Source organism: Hyla sarda, chromosome 3 (assembly GCF_029499605.1).
Source record: "Hyla sarda isolate aHylSar1 chromosome 3, aHylSar1.hap1, whole genome shotgun sequence".
Classification (NCBI taxonomy): Eukaryota; Metazoa; Chordata; class Amphibia; order Anura; family Hylidae; genus Hyla; species Hyla sarda.
Genome location: NC_079191.1, coordinates 359,093,978 through 359,106,036, shown reverse-complemented (window position 1 = coordinate 359,106,036; position 12,059 = coordinate 359,093,978). Strand labels below are relative to the sequence as shown.

Here is a 12,059-nt window from a genome sequence, read left to right as displayed (position 1 = left end):
GTATGACCTATATTAAGGATGGAGAGCCCCTTTAGTGAGATGACCCTGTTAACCCTGTGGCAGTCTACACAACACAGATGAGTGAGCTGCAGAGTTTGGGAAATGTATGCTTATCGTGCATGCTCTACTGGCCAGTAAGAAACCTCAAATATTTTAGTTGTGGTTTACAAACTAAAAAATAAACATAAAAAAAATAAAATAATTCAATGCTATAATTTTCAAATATATAGATTACATCCTATTCAATAAACCAGAAATTTCTTAAGCATGTATCTGTATACATAAACATTATTTAAGGGTTTTATTTTTGGAACTCATAAGAAATAAAGGAAGGATAAAAATATAATACTGGCAAAATGCACAGAATAGATTATTTCATCCTTAAAAAATGCAAGTCCGCACAGAATGAACTGTTGATCAATGTATTATGTACAATAAATTGTTACTGATATTTCCTGCAATTACATGTCTCCAGATCATACTTTTTTATGGACTAATGCTGGATTTGCTTTTGATCCTGCTCATACATGAGACCCATTGAATCTGGTAAGTGGATTCTCCCTAATGGTATAGTCTTTTATGACTACGCATGATTTATGTGGATCAGCAAAAGGAAAAGGAAGAAAAATACATAAAATAAAGGAAGCTCTATAGCCAGCCTTCAGACCAGCACAGAGGAATAATTGCTACAGATAAATATATCACTGTACTCCACAGACAAGTGTTGTGGCTGTAGATCAAATTTTCATGTGTTTTGCTGAGTGCCCATGACTTGTACATTGTACTGTTGCTTTCTTAGCTCATCTGGAAAGTCCATTAATTAAGTGGCCGCGAACAGTAATAATTAACATAGTGTTCTGGATGTGTAGCCATTGTAATGTTCACTTTACAGAGACATTTCTTTTAGTCAAGTAGAAGTACTTATCGCTGTTGATACAGGAATTTCTAAAATGCTATATGAAATAGAGCTGATGGAAACCATAAGTGGTGGATAAGTCACTTGTAATATTAGATTATGCATAATTTTAAATTATACATGATTTAGTATAGTCACCATTAATACTGAACTTAGAGGGGTATTCTCATCTCATTGAACTTAGTTAAACTTGTAGGACTTGTCGAATGACATATTTTTGTGAATACATTCATTTAGCAAGTTTGCCTCCATATCCTGATATTCCTACTCCTTTCCTTTCCTTGTTAACAGCTTGTTTCCTAGATTACATACCACCACTATAATATATATATATATATATATATATATATATATATATATATATATATACACACATATACACACATATACACACACACACACACACACACACCATACATACCAGTGGTCTAGTGGTCTGTAACCCAGGCAATGAGATGTCAATGAGGGGGGTTTGGGAAACAGAATTATCAGGAGAAGGAGGCAAAATGAACTGATTTGAAAAATATGTTAGTTGAGATTTAAAAAAAAATAAACTTTATTGGCATGAAAAATGTAAGATTCCTGTAACCAAAATTTTTTTTATTACAATATACCAAAGCAGACGTGACAGCAGGCTTTTAGGCCATAACATTGGAGCAGGGTTTTTGACCCCAAGTCCATAGATACTATGAAATAGTTAAAGTATTGAAAAAAGATAAGCAAATGTGGCTTTGGAGCCAACTGAGCATTTCCCTTGGCTATTGAAACCCAGGAAAGTTAAGCCCCTTTACCAGTTAGTTACTCCCCTCTGTATGCTGTCACCTCCTCTAACCCTATAATTGACTGACAATAGGCTGTACTGTTATCCTGGCTTCTCTCCTGTAATCTAGCAGCCGAGGGGAATGCCCAGTGGGCTCCAAATACTAATTTGCATATATTTTTAAACTCAAAAGATCCATACATTATACATATACTTTATATACCTAATTCTGCTTATAGGTCAGCTGTAAGGAATTGCTGGTCATTCATTTCCCAAATATATTCAGTAAAAAAAACAAAAGTTAAAGGGGTATTCTGGCCATAGACATCTTATCCCCTATCCAGAGCATAGGGCATAAGATGTCTGATGGCGTGGAGGGCGGGTGTTGCGGGGCGCCACTGGGAACCCCTGCGATCTCCGTACAGCACCCGCATTCTATGTCTATTCATGTCTATGGGAGCCCCCCTGGCATAGAATGCGGGTGCTGGACGGAGATTGCGGGGATCATATTTTTTTTTTTAGCCCAGCTTGGCCAATTTTTTTTTTTTTAACATAAAAGAAAATGCTGGACAACCTCTTAAAATAAAAAACATTAACAACTAGCTGAAAAACAGACACCTTATATCTCATTCTAAGTTTATCAACTAATACCACATCTATATTAAGACCCATCTTCACCTGGAGTGTGGAAATAAAATAAAAATAAAAAACTACTTGTGTACTTATTTAGTTTTTGCACTGGCGTTTTTTCCTCCTCGCCCTATAATAGTCATAACTCTTATTTTTCCATCTACAGACCCATGTGAGGGCTTGTTTTTTGCGGGACTAATTGTGCTTTGTATTGAGACCTTAAATTTTTCTACAACATTTGCTCCTAAATAACAACAAAAAAAGTTTCTGTCATGTTTTACTAATTAAAAAAATTCTAAACTTTTTAGTATTTTTTTATTTAATTGTCATTTTCTGATCCCTATAACATTTAAATTTTTCCATATAGTGAGCTCAATGAGGGCTTATTTTTTGCACTGTAATCTGCTGTTTGTATTGGTACCATTTTGGTATTGATTGGACTAAGTTTGGTATTTTGTTTGGTATTTCAATGCCATTGAATGTATGGGATATTTAATTATATATTTTAATACTTCGGACAATTATGCATGCGCCAATACCAAAGACATTTATTTTTATCATGTTTACATGTTTTTTATATGAAAAATGGGAAAAGGGGGGTAATGTGAACTTTTCATATGAAAAAAAAAGGTTAATGTATGTGTGTATTTTAAACTTTTATTAAACTTTTTTTTTTTTACATTTTATTAGTCTTAAAGGAACTTTAGGAAGGAATCATTAGATTCCGCATACAGATCAATGAAGTTGCATAGAACTCCATTGATCTGTGTGATTGCTGCTCATCTGGTTGAGCCTGCTCCAGGCAGGCTCAATCAAATGCAGATCCACAGCAGCAATGGGATGAGATGTAAGCCCTTTGGCTACCCCCAATTGCACTGTGGGAGCGATCCACCGCACTAGACCACCAGGAATGGTTATAAGATCCTATTAGATCACCGCTGACAGTGGTGATCTAAAGGGTTAATAGCCGCCCGCAGTGATCGCTGCATGCCGACTATTAGCGACGGCCCCCAGCTACAGCAATCAGCACCATGAGCGCTGCCGTCTTAAAATTAGAGGTCCGGCCCTGCTTGCCAGAAGCAGGGCTAAACACATGAAAAATTTACATGCCCGGAATTGCATATCCCGGGTGTCGGGCGATAGGATTCCCACATCCCTGCTTCTCTTTTCTAAATAACGATTTTATTTATTTTTTATTAGTTTTTTACACAATAGGCAAGACATGGTAAAAATAAACTAGGTGACAAACAGACAATGGTCAAACATAATATTAAAACAACTGACACATCAAGTAAATACATACAGCTTTGTCAAGCAACGCTTCCGAAGTCTCCAGCTTGAGTAGGCAGGCAGAGACCTCTGAAAAGTTGCACAGTGCGTTTGTGAGCGGGACATAAGACCTCGTACCTGTGTCTATGTTATTTCCTGTTTCCATGATTTGGTGAATAAAATTATCCAAGCGGACAATATAGAGTTGCAAAAGAAACAACTATATCCTGGTCACCAAAAAGTGAATAGTTGGCCTGAAATGTCCATCCATTGGTCATTTGTGCTGAAGCCAGAAGAGACTCTGGTCAATGTTCTGTTGGGACACTTTGGGTCTTGACATCATGTGAATGCTACTTTGCCAAGTTGTACCTACCAAAACATTGTTGCAAACATAGTACATCGTTTTATGGCAACAGTATTTTCCAATGGCAGTAGTCTCTTTCAGCAGGACAATTACCCGGCCACACTGCAAAAATTGTTTGGGAACATGACAAAGAGTTCGTTGTGATTTAGCCTCCAAACTCCCCAGATTTCAATCTGCCAGATAATCTGTGGTATTTGTTAGCAAAACAAGATCTTAAGCAGATTCATCAGACACGTAAATAAATAAAAGATACTGAGAAACAAGTATATATACCGTATATATATATATATATATATATATATATATATATATATATATATATATCCCCTTAAGGACCAATCCCATTTTCACCTTAAGGACCAGAGCGTTTTTTTGCAAATCTGACCACTGTCACTTTAAGCATTAATAACTCTGGAATGCTTTTACTTTTCATTCTGATTCCGAGAATGTTTTTCCGTGACATATTCTACTTTATGCTAGTGGTAAATTGTCATGAATACTTGCATAATTTCTCGGTGAAAAATTCCCAAATTTGATGAAAAATTTTAAAATGTTACCATTTTTTTTTACTTTGAAACTCTCTGCTTATAAGGAAAATGGACATCCCAAATAAATTATATATTCATTCACATATACAATATATCTTCTTTACGTTTGCATCATAAAGTTGACATGTTTTTACTTTTGGAAGACATTAGAAGGCTTAAAAGTTCAGCAGCAATTTACCAATTTTTCACTAAATTTGAAGGGCCTTCATATTAGAAATACCTCATAAATGACCCCATTATAAAAACTGCACCCCTCAAAGTATTCAAAATGAAATCCAGAAAGTGTGTTAACCCTTTAGGTGTTTCACAGGAATAGCAGCAAAGTAAAGGAGACTATTCAAATTCTTCATTTTTTTTACACTCGCATGTTCTTGTAGAGCCAGTTTTTGAAATTTTACAAAGGGTAAAAGGAGAGAAAGCCCCATGGCACACTATTTGGGTAACTACACCCCTTAAACCCTTAAGGACCACAGGATTTTCAGTGTTTGCACTTTCGTTTTTTCCTCCTCACCTTTTAAATCATAACCCTTTCAATTTTGCACCTAAAAATCCATATGATGGCTTATTTTTGGCGCCACCAATTCTACTTTGCAGTGACATCAGTCATTTTACCCAAAAATCTACAGCAAAACTGAAAAAAATAATAATTGTGCAACAAAATTTAAGAAAAAACGCCATTTTGTAACTTTTGGGGGCTTCCTTTTCTACGCAGTAAATTTTTCGGTAAAAATGACAACATATCTTTATTCTGTAGGTCCATACGATTAAAATGATACCCTACTTATGTAGGTTTGATTTTGTCGGACTTCTGGAAAAAATCATAACTACATGCAGGAAAATGTATATGTTTAAAATTGTCATCTTCTGACCCTATAACTTTTTTATTTTACCGCGTATGGGGCGGTATGAGGGCTTATTGTTTGCGCCGTGATCTGAAGTTTTTAGCGGTACCATTTTTGTATTGATCGGACTTTTTGATCGCTTTTATTCATTTTTTCATGATATAAAAAGTGACCAAAAATATGTTATTTTGGACTTTGGAATTTTTTTGCGCATACACCATTGACCGTGCGGTTTAATTAATTATATATTTTTATAGTTCGGACATTTATGCACGCGGCGATACCACATATGTTTATATTTATTTTTATTTACATGTTTTTTTTTTAAATGGGAAAAGGGGGGTGATTTTGACTTTTATTAGGGAAAGGGTTAAATTACATTTATGAACTTTTTTTTACACTTTTTTTTTGCAGTGTTATAGCTCCCATAGGGGGCTATAACACTGCACACACAGATCTTTTACACTGTTCACTGCAAAGCCATAGCTTTGCATTGATCAGTGTTATTGGTGGTCGATTGCTCAAGCCTGCATCTCAGGCTTGGATCAATCAATCGCCGAAGGGACGCGCTGGAGGAAGGTAAGAGGACCTCCGCTCGTGTCCCCGCATTTTCACCGCAGTGGTCCTGATCAGCCCCACTGAGCAGCCGGGAAGCTTTTACTTTCATTTTAGATGCGGCGTTCAACTTTGAACGCCGCGTCTAAAGGGTTAATAGCGTGCGGCACCACAATCGCTGCCGCTTGCTATTAGCCTCGGGTCCCAGCATTAGTTACATGCCGGGAATGACCCGACATGACAAGGGGTCACCGCGTGACCCCACGTTATATCGCGGGAGCCGGCCAAGGACATAAATATACGTCCTTCTTCATTAAGGGGTTAAGGAATGTAACGGGGGGGGGGGGGGGGGGTACAGTGAGCCTTAAGACCCCCACAGGTGTTTGACGACTTTTTGGTAAAGTCAGATGAGATTATTCTTTTTTTCATTCAGTAAAATGCTGTTATTTCCCCCAAATTTTACCAATTTTGCAAGAGGTAGTAGGAGAAAATGCCCGCCAAAATTTAGAACCCCATTTCAGGCGGACTACCATGCTCAGAAGAGAAGGAGCGCCATTGAGCTTTTTTAAACCAAATTTTGCTGGAATGTTTTTTGGGGGGCATGTCGCATTTAGGAAGCCCCTATGGTGCCAGAACAGCAAAAAAAAAAAAAAAAAAAACACATGGCATGCTATTTTGGAAACTACACCCCTCAAGACACATAACAAGGTGTACAGTGAGCCTTTACACTCCCCAGATGTTTGACAAATTTCCGCTAAAGTTGGATGTAAAAATGAAAAATTAGATTTTTTTCACTAAAATGGTGGTGTTACCCCAACTTCTTCATTTTCACAAGGGGTAATAGGAGAAAAGGCCTCCCAAAATTTGTAACCCCATTTCTTCTGAGTATGAAAATACCCCATGTGTGGACATAAAGTGCTCTGCGGGCTAACTACAATGCTCAGAAGAGAAGGAACACCACTGAGCTTTGGGAGAGAGAATTTGGTTGGAATAGAAGTCGGGGGCCATGCGCGTTTACAAAGCCCCCGTGGTGCCAGAACAGTGCACCCCCCACATGTGATCCCACAACCCTCACAGAATTTAATAAGGGGTGTAGTGAGCATTTACACCCCACTGGCATTTGACAGATCTTTAAAACAGTGGGCTGTGCAAATGAAAAATTAAATATTTCATTTTCATGGACCTCTGTCCCAAAAATCTGTCAGACACCTGTGGGGTGTAAATGTTCACTGCACCCCTTATTACATTTTGGGGTCCACTGTTGTGGCACCATGGGGGCTTTGTAAACACACATTGCCTTCAAATTAGGACACATTCAAAAGCCCAATGGTGCTCCTTCTCTTCTGAGCATTGTAGTTTGCCCACAGAGCACTTTACATCCACATATGGGGTATTTCCATACTCAGAAGAAATTTTGGATAACACCAACATTTTAGTGAAAACATTTTTTTTTTCATTTTCACATCCAATATTAACGAAAATTTGTCAAACACCTTTGTAGGGTATTAAGGCTCACTATACCCCTTGTTACATTCCGTGAGGGGTGTAGTTTCCAAAATGGGGTCACAAGTTGGTATTTATTGTTTTGGGTTTATGTCAGAACCGCTGTAAAATCAGCCACCCCTGTGCAAATCACCAATTTAGACCTCAAATGTACATGGTGCACTCTCACTTCTGAGCCATGTTGTGCACCTGCAGAGCAGTTTGTGTCCACATATGGGGTATTTCCGTACTCAGGAGAAATTGCGTTACAAATTTTGGGGGTCTTTTTTTCCTCTTTTACCGCTTGTGCAAATTAAAAGTCTGGGGCAACACCAGCATGTTAGTGTAAATTTTTTTATTATTTTTTACACTAACTTGCTGGTGTAGACCCCAACTTTACCTTTTCATAAGGGGTAAAAGGAGAAAAAGCCCCCCAAAATTTGTAACACAATTTCTCCCGAGTTCGGAAATACTCCATATGTGGCACTAAACTGTTGCCTTGAAATACGACCGGGCTCCAAAGCGAGAGAACGCCATGCGCATTTGAGGCCTAACTTGGGGATTTGTATCCACCACCAAAATACCCTACCAGCAGTGTTTCCCAAACAGGTCTCCAGCTGTCGCAAAACTCCCAGCATGCTTGACAGTCAGCGGCTGTCCAGCAATACTGGGAGTTGTTGTTTTTCAACAGCTGAAGGCTCCGTTTTGAATAGTGTTTTACTCTTTATTTTGTGTTTGTTTTCAGGGTACATTCACATGGGCAGGGGTTTACAGCGAGTTTGAGCTGGGAGTTTGAGCTGCGGCGGAAAATTTGCTGCATCTCAAACTTGCAGCAGAAAACTCGCTATAGATCCCTGCCCGTGTGAAGGGGGGGGGGGGGGGGGGAATGGGGGGTCAAGCATTCAGCTGTTGCAAAACTATAATTCAAAGCATGCACTGACAGACCATACATGCTGGGAGTTGTAGTTACGCAACAGCTAGAGGCACATTGGTTGCGAAAGAGTTTGTTACTTAACTCAGTGTTTCGCAACCAGTGTGACTCCAGCTGTTGCAAAACTACAACTCCCAGCATGTACAGTCTCTCATTGCATGCTGGGAGTTGTATTTTTGCAACAGCTGGAGGCACACTGGTTGCGAAACTCTGAGTTAAGTAACAAACTCTCAGTGATACACAACCAGTGTGCCTTCAGCTGTTGCAAAACTACAACTCTCAGCATGCATTGACAGCCAAAGGGCATACTGTGAGTTGTAGTTATGCAACAGCTGGAGGCATGCTACTACAATTCCCAGCATGCCTTGATCAGCATTGGTATTTTTAGTAGTATAACCGAATAGCAATTAAATGGGCACTCTCATTAAAACTAATTTTTGCTATTGAACTCCTTTTGGTAAATAAAAAAAAATATTTCTAATGTACTTTGTTTAAAAAAAATAAAAAAAAATGAAGTTTTTTATATTTTATTTGGGTTTAAAAAAAAAGGCTGCCACTAGGTGTCTCCCTACTTGTCCAGAGCACATTTTCCCCCATCTTTTTGCACAGACTTCGGACTCCTGCTGGCCTGGCAGAAGTCCAAAAGCAGGAAATACTGAGGAGGGTGTGTGCAGCCTTATCCAATCATAGCTCATCTCACACCTGTAAGAGAAAAAATGTGCCTCCAGCTGTTGCATAACTACAACCCCAGCATGCACAGACTACCAAAGAGCATGCTGGGAGTTGTAGTTTGAACTCCAGCTGTTGCAAAACTACAACTCCCAGCATGTCCTTTGGCTGTGCATGCTGAGAGTTGTTGCTAAGCAACAGCAGGAGGTGAACAGGCCTCACCTCCTTCTGTATCCTGCCGCCTGCACCGCTGGGACTGCCACCGCTCCTCCTGCTGTCCGCTGCCGCTCCTGAGGGGACCTCCGCCTGGCCAGACGAAGGTAGGAGACACCTGCCGGCCCCAATCGCCGCCCCGATCACTGCCCAGCAGGGTAGTGATTGGTTGGTCAATCCAACCGATAAATCACGTGATTGTGAGGTGGCACCCGTGCCATCTCACTCCTGTTGGCTAAGGATAAATAGGGCTGTCTCGGACAGCCCCATTCACCCCTTTTTTCCAGGTCACCGGAGACCTGATTGACCCGGAATCGCTGCAAATCGCCAGTCTGAATTGCATGGGGTTCCTGCTGAATGAGCGACGGGAACCAGAATTCCCATGGGCGTACAGGTGTGAGATGAGCTATGATTGGATAACACACCCTCCTCAGTATTTTCTGTTTTTGGACTTCTGCCAGGCCAGCAGGAGTCCAAAGTCTGTGCAAAAAGATGGGGAAAAATGTGCTCTGGACAAGTAGGGAGACACCTAGTGGCAGCCTTTTTTTTAAAACACAAACAAAACATAGAAAACGTATTATTTTATTTTTTTTAAACAAAGTACATTAGAAAGATTTTTTTTATTTACCATAAGGAGTTCAATAGCAAAAATGAGTTTTAATGTGAGTGCCTATTTAATTGCTATTTGGTCATACTAATAAAATATACCAATGCTGATCAACTGTGCATTAACTTCGATTATCATCCAATTGGTGACTAAATAAGACAAACAGCTAAACAGGGATAATCTAGGTTGACAATATAAGTAAACATTTTGGGGGAGATTTATGAAAACCAGTCCAAAGGAAAATTTGCTAAGTTGCCCATAGCAACCAGATAGCTCATTTTTTCATTTTTGAAAAAGCGTGTGAAAAATAAAAGAAGTGATCTGATTGGTTGCTATGGGCAACTCAGCAACTTTACCTCTGGATAGGTTTAAATAAATCTCCCCCTTTGAGTGAAGGTAGATCAGCTGGTCAGTCATATAATTGCAAAACATAAAATTTTCAAGGTATTCGTACTGTACTGCCATACTAGACATGTCCCATGGATACATGTACCGCTGTTTCTGTATTAAGACCCTCTTTCTAATACTGCACAATTCCTTTGAAATTAGAATTACATTATGTTCAGTGCCTCATCTTTGGGTCTATCTCTATATATAAAGAATCAACATTTAACCCCTTAAGGACCAAGCCATGTTGACCTTAAAGGGGTTCTCCGATGCTTAAACATCTTATCCCCTATCCAAAGGATCCAAAGATGCCTGATCGCGGGAGTCCCGCCGCTGGGGACCCATAAGATCATGCACGCGGCACCCCGGGGACTGATTACAAATGGGGTGCCGCGTGCATGATCCCGGGGGTCCCCAGCAGCGGGACTCCCGCGATCAGGCATCTTATCCCCTATACTTTGGATAGGGGATAAGATGTTTAAGCACCAGAGAACCCCTTTAAGGACAAGGCCAATTTTACTTTAGAGTTTTCCTTTTTTCATCCTCGCCTTCTAAAATCCATAACTCTTTTATATTTCCATCTACAGACCCATTTAAGGGCTTGTTTTTTGCGTGATCAATTGTACTTGGTACTGAAACCTCTCATTTGACCAAAAAATTTACGGCCAACCCAAATAATTATTTTTTTAGGGAGGAAATGTAAATGAAAACCACAATTTTGCACACTTTGGAGAGTTTTGTTTTCACACTGTACACTTTACGGTAAAAATTACATGTGTTCCCTATTTTGTGGGTCAATACGATTAAAATGATACCCATTGCTAGATACTTTTCTATTTTTGTACCGCTTAAAAAATCTCAAACTTTTTGTACAAAATCAGCAATATAAAATCGCCCTATTTTGACCACCTATAACTTTTTAATTTTTCCGTATATGGGGTGGTATGAGGGCTCCTTCTTTGCACCGTCATCTGTACTTTTTATTGATACCACATTTGCATATATAAAACTTTTAGATCCCTTTTTATACATTTTTGGGGGAATAAAATGTGACAAAAAAGCTGAATTTTTTGACTTTTTTTTTATTTACGCCGTTCACCGTACGGGATCATTAACATCATAGTTTGATATTTTGGACATTTACGTATGTGGCGATACCTAATATGTTTATTTTAAAAAATGTTACGCTTTTTGGGGGTAAAATGGGAAAAAGGGATAATTTTCGTTTTTATTGAGGGAGGGGATTTTTCACTTTTTTTACTTTTTATTTTTACATTTTTTTACTTTTTTTTTTTTTTGTACTTTTTATGTCCCCATCGGGGACTATCAATAGCAATCAGTTGATTGCTAATACTGTTCAATGCTATGCATAGGGCATAGCACTGATCAGTATTACTGTCTATCTTCAGCTCTGGTCTGCTCAATCCCAAACCAGAGCAGAAGATGCCAGGAGACGTCCGGAGGCAGGTGAGGGGTGCGGGCGAACCGATCATCTATTTTAACATACGCATTGCCGCAGATGCCGTGATCTGTATTGATCACAGCATTTGAGGGGTTAATGGCGGACATCCCTGCGATTGCGGATGTCGGCCATTACCGGCAGGTCCCCGGCTGCAGAGTATGACGTGAGCACTGCTCCGATGCTTGCGTTCATACACAGGACGTAAGTGTGCACTAAGTACCGCCGCACCAGGACATACATTTACATTCGTGGCCATTAAGGGGTTAAGTATATTAAGCACTGCACTGATACACCTATTACCTAGAAATGTTTGTATTGTTTGTTTAGTGTTTACCATAGGTTCCGAATTAATAAAATAACATAAGGTAGTTTTATCCATTTACATTAGTTAAAGCTTTTAAATAAAGAGAATAAGCACAAGGAT

General features: G+C 39.2%; 1 protein-coding gene across 4 annotated transcripts in view; it reads right to left on the bottom strand.

Moving 5' to 3' along the window:
• KIZ (kizuna centrosomal protein) overlaps nucleotides 1–12,059 on the bottom strand; it is a 190,845-nt gene that overhangs the window by 31,262 nt on the left and 147,524 nt on the right. The gene's annotated exons all lie outside the window — the stretch shown is intronic.